The sequence below is a fragment of the Ambystoma mexicanum genome, chromosome 13 (genome assembly GCF_040938575.1).
Source record: "Ambystoma mexicanum isolate Mex_15411 chromosome 13, UKY_AmexF1_1, whole genome shotgun sequence".
Lineage (NCBI taxonomy): Eukaryota > Metazoa > Chordata > Amphibia > Caudata > Ambystomatidae > Ambystoma > Ambystoma mexicanum.
Window position 1 is genome coordinate 215,371,719 of NC_090938.1, and position 17,033 is coordinate 215,388,751.

Below are 17,033 nucleotides of genomic sequence, written 5' to 3' on the forward strand. Positions count from 1 at the left end.
GGAATTAACCACCCGTGGAATTGAGTGTCAACCCACCTTCCCCACTCCCGTTGTCTTCCCACTGATCACTCTTAATGTCCCCTCCTTAGTCTCACCTGATGGTTTGGAAGGATGAGCTCTCCATCCTGCGTCAACCGCAGGGGCGCGTTGATGACCAGTTACTTCACTGGCATAGAGGAATTGGTGAGTTCCAGTATTGACTCTAAAGTCCAATTGTTCATAAGAGTTCAAATGTCTGCTCTTCACTCTGTCCGATTCCTTGCAAGTTGCCGATTAATCCACTCGAAGATTTCCAAATGGCACTCGGTAAGATTCAGGTAAGTCTATTGTGTTTTTCCCCTTAGGGCCCGGGGTTCTGCGATGAAGCAGAGTTGACTGCGCCGACCCGAAATGAGGTGAGTGTAACGCTCACCTGACTCCCACGGAGGCGCTGGCCTGGTTTGGATTGCTGTGGCCTCTTCTAGGGTGATGCGCAGGACTCGGAAGATGGAATGGACCGGACCCCCAAATCTGGCTTGTCTGGCTCGTAGAAATATCCTTCTGTGTGTAAAAAGGGAGTATTAACAATCTGCGGGATAATGCGTAGGCCTCCCACTCCCCTTCTCACCCTCCACGAAACCCTTCTGCGATTCCCCGTGAAGTCTCACCTTAGGGTCTGAAAGGACGAGCTCTCCATCCTGCTTCTGATGCAGGGGCGCGTTGTTATCCAGTTAGTTCACTGGATCTCGGATTGGTGAGAGTTCAACTTCGCTTGACTTTTCCGGTAAGGTATCGTAAGAATTCTGTTGCAAGTTCAAGCTTTAAATAACCATTGTCTGTTTTCTCTATTTCAGGTGCTGAATGAAGATTCCGAGTTAGGGAATGGAACCGTCGAAGGAAAATTCTGGTGAGTTTTTGATGAGTGGTTCCTCTAGTGTTCTTGCATTAATGCATTAATGCTTGTGTCTTTTTCCCCTTAGGGGCCGGGGTTCGGAAATGCCGAAGTGAGAAGAGATGTCCCAATAAATATCAGGTAAGTCTTTGATGAGCGTTCCGCTAATGTCCTTGCATTCGCTCACTAATGCTAATGTCTTTTTCCCCTTAGGGGCCGGGGTTCGGAAATGCCGAAGAAACGGCGCCGACCCGAAGTGAAGAGGGATTGACCCAACAGGTAAGTCTTATGGTGGAAATTAAGCCTTTCTTATTCTCTTCCCTAGCTCACCTTTGTTCTTATCTTTTTCTCTTTTAGGCACTGAAATGCAGCAGAAGATCCAGATGGTCGCTGATGGGCAAGAAGGCGCCTAGTAAAGGTGAGTGGAATGCTGCGCTGCAGCGAGCTATGCGATGTGCTTTTAAAAATGAATGTCTTCCCTTTAGGATCGTCGGCGAGATGACTCTGGAATGCGGATTAAGCAGTTAATGTCTCTTCTTTCTCCTGTTCTCTTCTCTTCTCCCTTTACAGGTTTTCCAGGATGCTGGAGCAGACACGGTGAGCGTCCAGCTGCTAGGTGCAGAACAACGCGAAGCGTGAGTTGCTGCTTGGGCGTGGCTTAAATAGCCTTCAAAGTAGTTCCAGGTATGTATTCTTTACTCTAAGGTATGTATTCTTCCTCCGGCCACACCAGTGTGGTAAAGTAGTCCCATAGGTAAAATAGTCCCATTCAGGCCTCTAGGTGGCCTGGATGTTGCAACACGGTCTGCATCAGGTAAGTTCACACCAAGCACTTCTTAACGCAAAGTCATTCTTTATGAGCCTGGCGCCATGGGCGCCAGGACTGAGTCCAAAGGGCCCCTACCTGGGGCCGCTGGGACTCACCTCGGGAACATGATGTCTGCCTCTGGGGTTGCTGGGCCCGGTCTGGCTCCTTGGGGGTAGGCATCATGACAGTACCCCCTCCCAAGGCCCCTCCCAAGGTTGTTCTCTCCGGAGGTTTCGGTTTGTTTGGGAATTTCCGGTGGAATTTCTGTATTAACCGAGGTGCATGTATCTGGTCGCTTCGTTCCCAAGACCTTTCCTGAGGCCCATATCCTTTCCAATCAATTAAATAGAAGAGTTTTGACTTTGACACCTTGGAATCTAATATGTCTTTAACTTCGAATTCCAGCTCCCCATCTACTTGAATTGGTTCTGGTGGTTTAATTAGTCTGGTTCCAGGTTGTACTGGTTTCAACAGTGATACGTGAAAAACGGGATAGATTTGCATGTTAGCTGGTAGATCGAGTTTGAAGGCCACCGGGTTGATTATAGCTTTGATTGGGTAGGGCCCTACATATCTTGGATTGAAAGTTTGCTGTCCTTTGAGTGGTAAATGTCTAGTCGCTAGCCACACTTGGTCCCCTATTTGGTACGGAGGTGCTTCACTATGATGTAAATCAGCATTTTCTTTGTACTTTTTCTTGGCTTGCTGTAAATGAGTCGTTGCTTCTTTGAAGGCTCGAGTTATCGTGGAATGCAAATGATCTACAGCGGGCATTTCAAGACTTTGAGGGGAGTCAAGGTCAGAGGTTCGGGGGTGATGGCCATATAAGGTATAAAAAGGGGGTTGTCCAGTTCCAGAATGTACAGAATTGTTATATGCATATTCTGCGATCCAAAGAATGTCTTTCCAATTACATTCAGATTGGTGCAACATACACCGAAGATACTTTCAAGGGTCTGGTTTGTTCTCTCGGTTTGACCATCGGTCTGGGGGTGGTGACTAGTGGATAGTCGTACATCGATTTGTGCCAGTTGACAACACTTTCTCCAAAAATGGGAAATAAATTGGCTTCCTCGATCAGAGACCAGTATGGATGGAAAACCATGTAAACAAACGACATTCTCAAGAAATTCCTTGGCCAGGATGGAGGCTGAAGGTAATGGGATAAAATGGGCCATTTTGGAGAAGAGGTCCACAATCACCAGGATAGTGTTGTATCCATAGCAAGGAGGCAGGTCTGTAATAAAGTCCAGCGACACGGTGTGCCAAGGTGCCGGTGGGATGTCCAAGGGTTGTAAAAGGTCGGCTGGTCTTTTCTTTTGACCTTTATTTTGGGCGCAAACTCCGCAGGACATCACAAAGGATTTTATATCCTTTCGCCAGGAGGGCCACCAGAATTGCCTTTTGATCTTTTCTTCAGTTTTAGCAATACCAGGATGTCCTTCCATTAATGTATCATGATAATGGGCAATAACGAGTTCTTGCAATTCCTTATGAGGCAGAAATAATCGCCCCTGGAACTAGGGTAGATCATTATTGACGGCAAAGTGTGAACCTTTTTGACTCCATTCTTGCAAGGCTGTAGGGTCTAAAAGTTGTTTAACTCTAGTTTGAATGTCCTCAATAGTTTGTAAAGAGGTCAACCCCAAAATTCTCTGTTCAGGTATAATCGGTACTGGTTCTAAGCTTGAATTTGTTTCTCCCATCCCAATCCGGGATAAAGCGCCCGCTTTGCCATTCTTGCAGCCAGGGCGGTATGTGATTACAAAATCAAACTCCGCAAAGAATAAAGCCCATCGGAGTTGACGTGATGATTGAGCTTTGGCCGTTTTTAAATATTGCAAATTTCTGTGATCTGTAATCACTGTGATGGTGTGTCTTGCGCCGAGAAGGTAATGACGCCAAGCCTTGAAGGCGGACTTAATAGCTAATAACTCCTTGTCGGTGATTGCATAATTAACTTCAGGAGCCGAGAATTTTCTGGACCAAAAGGCTACAGGGTGCAATTGGTTAGTTACAGGATCCCTTTGAGACAGGACAGCTCCCATGGCTAAGCTGGATGCGTCGGTTTCAACAATGTAAGGGAGTTCTGGGCGCGGATGTTTCAGTACAGGTGCGGAGGTGAATTTAGTTTTTAGTTCTTGAAAGGCCTGTTCTGCCTCATTAGTCCATTCGAAGCGTTTATTTTTCCGTAAGAGTGCAGTGATGGGTTGAACCACCCGAAAAAATTCTGGGATGAATCTTCGATAAAAATTGGCAAAACCAAGCATGCTCTGAACACCCTTCACAGAGCTAGGAGATGGCCATTTGAGGATGGCGTCCACTTTTCGTGAGTCCATTCGGACTCACTTTGGTGTCAGGATGAATCCAAGAAACTCGACTTCTGTGGCATGAAAAACACATTTTTCGAGTTTTGCAAACAGTTTGTGCTGGCGCAATTTCTCAAGAACTGCCTTGACATGTTTTCTGTGATCGGATTCCGAAGAGGAGTACACCAGAATGTCGTCGATATATACGATGACACAAACATCGATAAGTTCCCGAAGAACATCATTCATAAAGTATTGAAAGGCAGCAGGTGCGTTGCACAATCCGAAAGGCATCACCTGGTATTCGAAGAGTCCATATTTGGTGCGGAAAGCAGTCTTCCATTCGTCGCCTTCTTTTACACGCACCAGGTGATAAGCTCCCCGAAGATCTAACTTGGTGTATATACAAGCATCTTTTACCTGGTCGAGAAGTTCAGGGATCAGGGGCAGAGGATAACGATTCTTAATCGTTATTTGATTTAGGGCGCGGTAGTCTATACAAGTTCTAAGGTCGCCTTCTTTTTTCGGCACGAAGAACAGAGCTGAGGAAACAGGATACTTTGACGGGCGAATAAAACCATTGGCAAGGTATTGATCTAAATACTGTCGCAAATGAAGATTCTCAGGTTCAGTAAGGGCATAGATCCTACTACAAGGCAGTTGAGCATTGGGTACCAGATCGATTTGACAATCGTACGACCGGTGGGGAGGTAACGTGTTGGCCTGCTCTTTTTGGAAAACGTCTTGGAATTCTTGGTACTCAGGCGGCAGTTGTATTGTGGCGGAGGTTACTGTGGCCAGGCCCATGTTTGGATTTCTTGGATAGCAAGTTTGTGTACAATCAGGAAAGGTTATTCTCTTTGCTCGCCAGTCAATTCGAGGATTATGTGTTTCTAACCAAGGAATTCCTAGAATTACTTGAAACTGTGGGGCCTTGATTACGTCAAACACAATAGCTTCTCGATGTCCATCCTGACCCACTAGTGTCATTTCTGTAGTAGAATGTGTTACCGGCCCTGAGGCAATTTCGGTTCCATCAACTGTGGTAATGACATCCTTGTTGGTTTTTGGACAAAGAGGGAGATTAATCCTGGAGGCCAATTCACGATCAACATAGTTTCCGATAGCTCCACTGTCGATGTATGCCTTTATAGCATGCAACCGCCGAGGCTGTCTTGGATCCACGAGGACCATTGGCATGATGAAATGCGAGGTCAAAGAGTTTGTTTTCAAGCTCGGCAAGCGGACCTCTACGCTTGTCGAGCTTGGTCGTTTCCCGAATCAGGTTCCGTTAGATTGTTGTCAGTGGCTCCAACCACCTTCTTGGGTGGTTTTACCGGACAATCTCGTAAAGTGGCCAGAAGCCCCGCAATAAAGACATAATTGCTTCTGCCGCCTTCTTTCTCGTTCCTTCTGAGTTAACGGTCCTTTAACTCCACCGATTTGCATAGGTTCTGAAACATTGGTACCCTTGGGGTTAGCGTGAGTTTTGATCAACACTCGGGTTTCAAACTTAGACCGATCTGCTTTTCTATTCTGAAGTCTGTGATCAAGTTGGACCACTAAGTCTATGTATTCCGCGCAGGCTTGGGGCGGATTTACAATTTGAGCTAGAACATCTTTAAGTTCTCCGCGCAGGCCTCGATGAAATAATGTGATCCTTTTATTTTCTGGCCACCCTGTTTCCACAATCAACCTATTAAAGGTGGCAATGTAGGATAAGAGATCCTGGCTACCTTGTCGTAAGGATAGCAGTTCGTTGTCCAGGGCCTGTCCCTGGGAGTGTCGAGCGAATAATCTTTCCATGCTTGCCTGGAAGCCTTGAAAACCCTGGAGAATTGGGTCATCTTGACTTACCAAAGGAACTGACCAATCGGCAGCACAGCCGCTGAGATAAGATAATACAAAAGCTACCTTGGTTTGGTCATTAGGGAAGGCCCCAGGTCTGCATAGAAAGTGTAAGCGACATTGGTTCATGAAAACGGCATATTTCTTGGGGTCCCCAGCAAAACGTTCAGGCGGGGCCAGTGGTATATTTCCAGGTAGATTGATTTGTACCGGGTTATTCGAAACCACAGGAGTGGGATTACCCCCGGAACCAGATAACAGAGTTTGTCCTGCCTGACCTTGCAACAGCTGTTTGTCCAAGTCATCACTTCGTTCCTTGGACAGGATCAGTTCTCTCCTGAGAGCGTTAGTCTCCTGGCGGGCGGAATGTACTTCTGTCCGTAATTCCCCCAAAGGTTGGGCCAGCTGATCTGTCTCGGAAATATCCATAGCGCCCGGGTAGGAAATTGTAGGTAGGCTTCGCGTTCTGTAACGCTCACCTGACTCCCACGGAGGCGCTGGCCTGGTTTGGATTGCTGTGGCCTCTTCTAGGGTGATGCGCAGGACTCGGAAGATGGAATGGACCGGACCCCCAAATCTGGTTTGTCTGGCTCGTAGAAATATCCTTCTGTGTGTGAAAAGGGAGTATTAACAATCTGTGGGATAATGCGTAGGCCTCCCACTCCTTCTCACCCTCCACGAAACCCTTCTGCGATTCACCGTGAAGTCTCACCTTAGGGTCTGAAAGGACGAGCTCTCCATCCTGCTTCTGATGCAGGGGCGCGCTGTTATCCAGTTACTTCACTGGATCTCGGATTGGTGAGAGTTCAAGTTCGCTTCACTTTTCCGCTAAGGTATCGTAAGAATTCTGTTGCAAGTTCAAGCTTTAAATAACCAATTGTCTGTTTTCTCTATTTCAGGTGCTGAATGAAGATTCCGAGTTAGGGAATGGAACCGTCAAAGGAAAATTCTGGTGAGTTTTTGATGAGTGGTTCCTCTAGTGTTCTTGCATTAATGCACTAATGCTTGTGTCTTTTTCCCCTTAGGGGCCGGGGTTCGGAAATGCCGAAGGTACGGCGCCGACCCGAAGTGAGAAGAGATGTCCCAATAAATATCAGGTAAGTCTTTGATGAGCGTTCCGCCAATGTCCTTGCATTCGCTCACTAATGCTAATGTCTTTTTCCCCTTAGGGGCCGGGGTTCGGAAATGCCGAAGAAACAGCGCCGACCCGAAGTGAAGAGGGATTGACCCAACAGGTAAGTCTTATGGTGGAAATTAAGCCTTTCTTATTCTCTTCCCTAGCTCACCTTTGTTCTTGTCTTTTTCTCCTTTAGGCGCTGAAATGCGGCGGAAGATCCAGATGGTCGCTGATGGGCAAGAAGGCGCCTAGTAAAGGTGAGTGGAATGCTGCGCTGCAGCGAGCTATGCGATGTGCTTTTAAAAATGAATGTCTTCCCTTTAGGATCGTCGGCGAGATGACTCTGGAATGCGGATTAAGCAGGCAATGTCTCTTCTTTCTCCTGTTCTCCTCTCTTCTCCCTTTACAGGTGTTCCAGGATGCTGTCGGGCGTGGCTGGAGTCCAAATGCAGGAGCAGACACGGTGAGCGTCCAGCTGCTAGGTGCAGAACAACGCGAAGCGTGAGTTGCTGCTTGGGCGTGGCTTAAATAGCCTTCAAAGTAGTTCCAGGTATGTATTCTTCCTCTAAGGTATGTATTCTTCCTTCGGCCACACCCGTGTGGTAAAGTAGTCCCATAGGTAAAATAGTCCCATTCAGGCCTCTAGGTGGCCTGGATGTTGCAGCACGGTCTGCATCAGGTAAATTCACACCAAGCACTTCTTAACACAAAGTCATTCTTTATGAGCCTGGCGCCTATGGTGCCTGGACTGTTGTTCAACATGAGCCTGGCGCCATAGGCACCAGGACTGAGTCCAAAGGGCCCCTACCTGGGGCCGCTGGGACTCACCTCGGGAACATGATGTCTGCCTCTGGGGTTGCTGGGCCCGGTCTGGCTCCTTGGGGGTAGGCATCATGACAGTGAGTACCTCCCGTGGTAAATCAGGTAAGTCCTTGGGGGTAGCTTGTATGGCCTTAGAGAGTTCCCTTGCTCACCTTGCTGTCTATGCCTCCTTAGGTGTCGGAGGGCGGCCGCGAGATGGAGAGAGCGTGATGGAATGCTGAAGTACCGCCAAGCAGGTGAGTTCAGCGCGGCGCCGTAGGAATGCGAAGCGATGCTTCAAAGACTTCTGTCTTTCAGTTCCGTGGCAAAATGGATCAGGATCCAGGTAACGATTAAAGTTAAAACTCCTGTTCTAACCTTTATGCTTTTTGTCTTCTTGTTTCAGGAGTCCCAGAATTGAAGCGGGCGTGGCTGAAGACTGGAGCTGCTGAAAACACGGTGAGCGTTACGCTGCAGCAAGCAGAATAACGCGAAGCACGTGTGGCTATCCGGGCGTGGTTTAAATAGCCTTTGAAGAGGATCCAGGTAAGTATTCTTCCAGAGCCCCACCCAAGTAACAAAATAGTCCCTTCAGTAAAATAGTCCCTCCTAAGCCTCATTTGGCTTGAGTCTTCAAGCAGCATGGTCTGCTTCAGGTGAGTATGCAGCATGGTCTGCTTCAGGTAAGTTATCAATAATGAGGACTGACTTTATCTTTATGAGCCTGGTGCCATAGGTGCCAGGACTGTACCCAAACAGCCCCTAACTGGGGATTTTGGGCATGCTCCAAGTGGCATGATGCCTGCTTCCGGGGCTGCTGGGCCTGGTCTGGTCTTCCGGGGGCAGGCATCATGACAATCTCACACATGCATCTTGGTGGATATTCGCTTGACGTATTTTAGTTAGGCACTTGTATTTGTAATACAAGCGTATTCCAGGGGTTAATTATGTGTTCCCCATATGTACTTGCCACTTCGCTGTAATTTAAAATGGAGAGCAAACCGTAACTGTTTGTTGTACTGTTTGTTGAAAAACCTCACTAAGGATCTAAAATCATAGCTCTCAACTTGCATGCTTTTGGCGGGTGTCACCCGCCTTGTAAACAGCTGACTCATCCTCAAAGCCTCCAGCACGCCCATTCGTTTCAATGGGCCTCTCACCCGCCAAAACTAAAATTGGGTGTTTTCACCCGCCTTTGCAACACAAATGGTTGAGATCTATGCTAAAATAAATCAAACCAATGCCAACTCTGCCCCCACTCTGGTGTGGCCTCCGTAACTTTATACTCCTGCTCCCGTAATGGCCTGCCTATGCCTGGTGTACTTGGTGCATACATGCCAACCCTCCCGATTTACAGGCCCATTCATGGAGGGAAGTACAGGAGGCAAGTGCGCGGAACGCCCACACGCTCGCCTACAACTCGTATTCATGGAATCGAATAGGGCAAACCATTGCACGGTCAAAGACGCGCACAGGGCCAAACAAGTCCACCACAAGAAAGCAGGCGGTAGCGTCCCTGCGCCTGAAATAAATGTGCGCCAACAAAAAGCACCTATATACAGCTATGATGAATGACCCATACTGTGGCCCTCTAGGACAAATGAGGTGCAAAGGGGTACCGACAAACACGGACACCCGCTGTGTGAAAAATAGCGTGTGCGTGTATTACGGGGTGCGCAGGAAGTTCCACACGCGATTGGCCTGGGTACGTGTATTCCGGGGTGCGCTGGAAGTTCCACACGCGATTTCAGCAGGGTACGTGTATTCCAAGTGCACGTGAAGTTCCACACGCAATTTCAGCAGGGTACGTGTACTCCGGGTGCGCGGGAAATTCCACACGCGAATCCAGCAGACTACGTGTATTTCGGGGGTGCCGGGGAGTCCTACACGTGAATTGGCCGTGTGGGTCCTCCCAGCTGTTCCCTCTACACCCTCCACGGCCCCTGCAGGCGGTCCACACCACAGGGGACTACCCTGCACCCCTGCACATGTCCCGCAGGCAGCCCATCCACCATGGCCATGCCCCCCAGCCAACCCACATGTCACCTTGCACTACTGCCCACCAATGCATTTCTCCCAGCACCCCCACCCCCCAGCACTGTGGGGCACCCTCCACCAGGCCCCCACTCATGTCTCCCTGCACCCCCACCCCCCCATCAATGTGGGGCACCCTCCACCAGGCCCCCACTCATGTCCCCCTGCACCCCCACCCCCCAGCACTGTGGGGCACCCTCCACCAGGCCCCCACTCATGTCCCCCTGCACCCCCACCCCCCTGCATCCAGGGGCACCCTCCACCAGGCCCCCAATCCTGTCTCCCTGCACCCCCACCCCCCTGCATCCAGGGGCACCCTCCACCAGGCCCCCACTCCTGTCTGCCTGCACCCCCACCCCCCAGCACTGTGGGGCACCCTCCACCAGGCCCACACTCATGTCTCCCACCCCCCACACCCACCAGCAGTGCGATTTGCCTGGTACATGTATTTCAGGGGTGCGCGGGTAGTCTTACGCGCAATTTCATCAGGGTACGTGTATTATGGGTCCGCGTGAACTTCCACACGCGATATCAGCAGGGTACGTGTATTACGGGTTTCGCGTGAACTTCCACACGCGACTGGGCCTGTGAGAGTGGGGTATGTGTATTCCTGGGGTGGGCGGGAATATTTACTCGCGACTGGGCCTGTGAGAGCGTGTTACGTGTATTCCTGGGGTGGGCGGGAGGATTTACACGGTCGCCTACAACGTGCCAAAAAAAAGGTCCAATCCGGAAACACGTACGCCAGCATGAAGGAGGCGCACGTCCCGCGCAGCATAAAAGAGTGCGCAAACAACAAACAAGCTCAGACACCAGGATGAATATACCGTTCCTAGCAGCAGTGGCCGTGGGATACCGCAGGAGGAGGAGGAGGATAGTCAGGGCCAGAATCTTCACACCCAGAACCAGCCTATTTGGTATGCCTGATGACCAGGTGTATGGGAGGTACAGGTTTCCACCACACATAATACTCGACCTGGTCAGTGAGTGGGAGGATGACCTCACATCACCCACCCTGTGCTCCCAAGCACTCAGCCCCCTGGAGAAGGTCCTCAATTTACTGCACTTCTTGGCTACCGGATAATTTCAGCGGACAAGTGCCATAGTGGGGGGGGGTGTCACAGGCCACGCAGTCACGGTGCCTACACCAGGTGCTGTCCATCATCACTGCACGGCCATCAGCACGCCGGCACATATACCTGCCCAGAACACCTGCAGAAAGGCAGGCTGTCAGCCAGGATTTCTACAGGGTGGCACAATTCCCCAAAGTGCTAGGTGCCATTGATTGCACCCATGTGGCTCTATGTCCCCCCAGGGCATCTGAGCACATCTATAGAAACTGCAAGCACTGGCATTCCAACAACATCCAGGTAGTATGTGATGCCAAGGGAATCATCACCTCAGTATATGCCAACTATCCAGGGTCCACCCACGACAGCTTCATTTACAGGATGTCAACCCTAAACCGGGACATGGAAGCTGGGTGGCATGGCGATGCATGGCTGCTTGGTGAGTATAAATGCCACAGAACACGCATGCATGACAGATACAGAGTAATGTCACTACCCACTAATGATCCCCATCACCACCTCCCCAGGGGACAGTGCCTACCCTCTGAGCACCCACATGATGATGCCAATTCGGAACCCCATCACGCCTCCCGAGGTAAGATACAACACAGCCCATATTGCAACCCGGGGCATAGTGGAGCGCACATTCGGAGTGCTCAAGTCACGCTTTCGCTCCCTTGACCGTTCTGGCGGGCAGCTGTTATACGCTCCCCCAGTAGTGTGCAGGATCATAGTGGCACCATGTGTCCTGCACAATGTTGCAACACGCCGGGGCCTGGCTGTGGACATGGTGGTGCCCCCACATCCCCACCACATGCACGCCCGCTGCGCATCGGAGGGGAAAGGGCACGGGGTGAGGCAGCCAGTACGCAGCTGGTGGCTAATTACTTCACATAGAAATCACACCACTGTGGAGTGCACACAGCGCTGGCACATACCATCTGAAAATCAAATGACTCAATCTGACAATTCTGATGAATTTAGGGACAGTCAACTGTCAGAACCATAGCAGCCTGAGATTGTTCATCTGGAAGTGTCACAATGTGTGCATCCCTACCTACACAAACACCACCAATGCAGTGTCATCAAAAGACATACTTCTATGCAGCAAAAATGAATACCCACTTGCAAAATACAACATGAGAACAGTGCCATGTCACCAAATCCCTGGCACCGCCACACAACACACCATGGCATCTCATGCTATGTGAGAGCAAACAAATTAATCCCCACACCATGACACAAGTGTCACAAACTACAGTGTCCCTAATGGAAACTGGCCACACATGAAATGCTCACAGTAATGCAGGACCAACAACACACATTACAAAATATTTCCCAATAATACTAATCACCTACACAACCTCCAACCTACCATAAACATGACAGTACGGATTTAAAATATTGGTAGTCTCACTACCTGATGATGCCAGCACTTCGAACACTTCCAACTGTACAGTGTTAGCCCCACGCAAATGTGTAGGTGCACTGCTTACAACATGGACTCCATTTCCAAAGTAGACCCCCTTCTGAAGACATGGGAAATGGACCTGCAAATTAGGAGGATGAGATGGATGCAGAGGCACATATCAATACACCATGCAGTGTACAATACACCAACAATATGCACTAGGAATGTATACTCAGTATTGACTACAGACTGGCCACACATCAAATGGGGGTGCAACGTCACTGTGTAAGTCAATGTCACTTGGGCACACCCTTTGCAAGCCCATGGAAACGGGAAGCAGGAGGGGTGTGTGTCACAAAAACCCAAGCATCTAACCCAAATTCAGGACAAGCCTGCATGTGCCCAGCCACAATACAGCGTATGCACACGGGAGCCACACAAAGCAACACACTGTCAAAAAAATAAAAAATCAAAAATGGCCATGTATGGGCTGGGGGGGGTGGGGACGCCACCCAGGAGGTCCGAGGACAGGGTGCACACCAAAACCCACCTGTGCGGATCTTGCGGAAAAAAACACCTCCATGGGCTCATGGCCTGCACGGCTACCCTATTGTGGGAGAATCGCTGCTGTCGCTCTCCTCACCCTCTGCAGCTGCATCAGGAGGTGGTGGCACTATGGGAGGCAGCCCACGCAAAGCCCTAGTCTGGTCCTCCATGGCAGCAAGCATGCGGGTGTGGAAGGTCTGGTTCTGGAGGATAATCGTGCGGAGGTCCCCATGCAACAACTCACGGGATGCCCGGACCTTTTCCCTAGTTGCCTGCATCTCAGCTGAGAGCGTACGTGTGAGCCGCTCCAGCTGCTGTTCTGTCCTCGTGTCGGTTGAAGCCTCAAGCTCAACAAGAGTCACCCTGAACTGACGGAGTTCCACCCTCAGGGCTTCCCTGTGGCCCTGGGACTCAATAGAAATGGCTTCCCGCAGAGTCTCCAGTGCCGCCCGTCTGCCCCTGTTGGACGCCAACATGTCCTTCCTGTGTGACTGGCAAATGGAGTCTGTTGCCTGCTGTAGTTGTTCCATCAGCCTTTCTTGGGGGACAATGGAAGTAGCCACCCTATCCATGGCCTGAGCCATCATCTCAGATGATGCTGCCTGTTGGTTTGCCATACCGTATATGGATTGCTCCCATGCGGTATTGCCAGGTGGCGTATGGCCACCGCGTCGGCGGGCACCACACCTGCCTGGGGCAAGGCGAACTGCGCCTTGCTGTGCCGGCACTGCTTGAGGCTGCAGGACTGCATTCTCCCTCTGATCTGCTGGCCCAGGAACAGGATCAGATGTTGCGGAGTGTGACCCTGCATCCGTAACCACCAAAGGCGAACTTACCAACACTGACATCCCCATTGAGGGTTCTACCCCTGGTGCAGGTGGGTTGGACAGTACAGAATCGCTCCCAGAAACACTTACTTGCGACTGCACATAGGTCTCATCATCCGAATCGACACCTGAATAGAGCTCGGGGGAGGTGCACCCAGAGACACCCATTGAGATAATGGTCTGCAGCAAGTGTGGGTTCTCACCCACCACCACACCACGTCCCTCACTGGTGCCCGGTCGGGCCTGAGACCCCTCCTGGGTCTGCACCATCTCCACAACCCCAGCAGTATCAAGTGCGTCATCCCCTGCAAAGACATGAAAGAAAAGAAATGGGAACCGGCATTAGCACCATGGCACAGAATTAGGGCTGAGAAGCAACAGAAACAGTACTTCATTGACACATGTCCCACATGACTATAACCCTCCCATGCATGCACCGTCACTGCGTATGAAGGGGAGGCAAATGGCACACATTGATGACACCAAGATGGAAGACCAACACATTTGCTGCATGCTGGCTAGCAGTGCCATCACACATTGGCCTGCGATTGGCATGTCCAATACACATACATGACACATGCCATCACAAAGATGGCATGTACCATAGCCATGTCACACATGTGACACTAGGACTGAGAAATGCCTGGTGAAAGTGGTGGAATGCAAACAATCAGCCTGAATGAACACAGAATAATACGCAACTATGTTGTGGCAAGATGACACTTCAAGGGCAACTGGTGTGAGGTTGGGCTGAATGTCTACTGTTGCCTGAAGGGATACTGAAATACCCAAATCCTGGTGCGCAGAATGTATTGGATGAAGAACGTGGGTGACCCAAACCACTCAGGCACACACACCCTCACCTGGCACTCAATCAGAAGCCCTCACACACACACCATGCACATGGATGACACACACATGCATGTGCACTCACCGGACAATCCCTTGTAATCTGGCAGGTCTCCCATGCCTTGGATCTGTCCCTCCGTGATGTAGGTCCCAGCAACATACTCATGTGGAGTGAGTTCAATGTCCTCTGCTGGAGACCCACCCTCCAGTCACTAGAGTTGCGGCATGACTTGAGGCCAGCTTTTTCTTTGCCCTGCGCTTCAGGTCATTCCAGCGCTTGTAGCAATCATTAGCTGTGCGCCTCACGAATCCAAGGGCACTTATGATGTCCGCGATGGTCTGCCAGTGTGCCTGACGTTGTGCAGGTGTGGTCTTGCATCCTGCAGTAATCACCATTACGCTATCATGTGCGGACACATACTCCACAAGTGCATCAAGTTCGGCCTGATTGAAGCTGGGCTTCCTTGGTGGGCCGGACTGTGTAGCCGTGTCTGGGGCATCAGCCTGTACTGGACGAGCACTCTTCCTTTTCCGCTTGGAAGGTGGTGGGGATCCTGAGTTTCCTACGCCGTTCTGGACACTAGGGGCAGGAGCCCCGGTGGACTGTGGACTAGGAGTGTGGGAATGAACACTCACCATGGAACTTGGTGCATGCATTAGCTGAAGTGTGATGTAGTCAGGGGGAACGTTAGCAGGGTGGACTGGCACTGACACTGTCCTGGCTGGGAGACTCAGAGCTGGGGTGGATGGAGCCGCAGCTGCCCCTGCAGCCTCCCCACCCTGCCTACTCGGGGCAGCAGATGACATAGCTGCCCCTGATCCACGTGGCCTGGTGACATCAACGTGCACCACCACACGTGGCCTAGACCTGCTGACCTGGAAGTCAGCCATGGAGTCACCCTGTGCCAGGTCTGTTGCCACAATGGGCTGGTCCAACAAGGGCTGAGCAGGGATGGTGTCAGCCACGTTACCCTCAACCGGGGGGGGCATGGGTCCCTGACTGGTCACCCACACATGGGGGGCTAGGGGCACCCTGCAAGTCTCGGCCACGTCCCCTACTGTATCCACCACGGCCACCTCTTGAGGCTCGCCCACCTTTGCCACCCTTACCGCATGCTTGCCTCCCAACCATGGCACTGATGTTGTTGTGCGTATGGGAGTTGCAGTAAACTATTGTCCTGGGCAATTGGGGGTCAAAGGGGTAGGGTACTAGATGGAATTCGTACCCTAATGCTCTAGCAAGGCTGTATGTGGCCCCTGGGGGAAGATGACGGGTCACGCAACGCACAGGCACCCCAAAAAAGGGAGAGAATGTGCACGCAACCCCTCCTAGACCACCTGCGTGGAATAATAAACCTGCACTACGCTGTGGCACCCAGAAACACAAAATTGAACGTATGCGTGTCACACGCAGCATAGAATGACCTCTGAAGGGGTACGCAACACACGGGGCAAGCACAGATGTTAAATACGTGCGTGACTCACCGTCTGCCTGGAAAAATCGCGTCAAAAATACGCGTGTGCGCGTTGGCAACACCCCCGCCAAAAGAAGAATTGTACGCTGTCTGAGGAGACAGGACAACAGGAGAAGTGAACGCTGTTTGAGGAAACAGGCCCAGGAAAAAGACAAAAAGAGAAAAAGCTGTCAGAGGTAACAGGGAGTACGAACTTGGAACGCCGTGAAGTAAATCGCGTGTGAACCGACAAGAAGTACAGATTTCACCCACTCGCTCTCCACGAAAAGCACGTACAAGGAAATGGCGTTCTACACATACCTTTTAAACATGCCCATACGTCCAGCGTCACTTCCGCGTGTACGCGCTAAGGCCCCATCCTCCAATTACACGAGCTGACACCCTGACGTGCAGTCATTGGACGTGTAACATGCACCCGTGTACAGGGAAACGCCCGCGCACGCACGTCACAGACGCACACACGCGCTGGTGGCCTTTGGGCCAAGGAATTCGCGTACATGTGCTGACGCGCTAAGGCCCTTTCCTCGAATTACACGCAGACGTGCTGGATTTTCACGTGCCAAATCACTCCTTATCAAGCTGGCCACGCGTAAGCACACGGAAGACCACACTCCTGCCCAGAAGGCCGAATTATTGCCCCCCAGAGCCCCGAGCACGCTCCCACCTGCCATCTGCTGCTGCCTGATTGCCTGCTGCCCACGTGCCCTGCCATTTGCTGCCTGCACATCAGCCAGGGGTGCTGTTGCTGTGACCACCGCTGCTGGAACCGAAGACTCCCGACTGGGATTCCATCGCTCCACAGACCAGCCCCAGGACCCAGTTACCCACCCACTCCTGCCTCTGGGGTTGTCATGTCGGGGACTGCAACATCTGGCACCACTGACAACCCCCGGCCAGAGAGGCAGAGGGGCACCAGCTTCACTGCCACTGAAGTTGGTGTCCTGGTGGAGCAAGTCCTGGGGCAGTATGATGCCCTCTTCGGAAGTTTGCGCGCCGACAAGGAAGGACGGACTCGGATCTGGACGGACATCGTGACTGCCATCAACGCAGAGGGGGTGGCAGTCCGA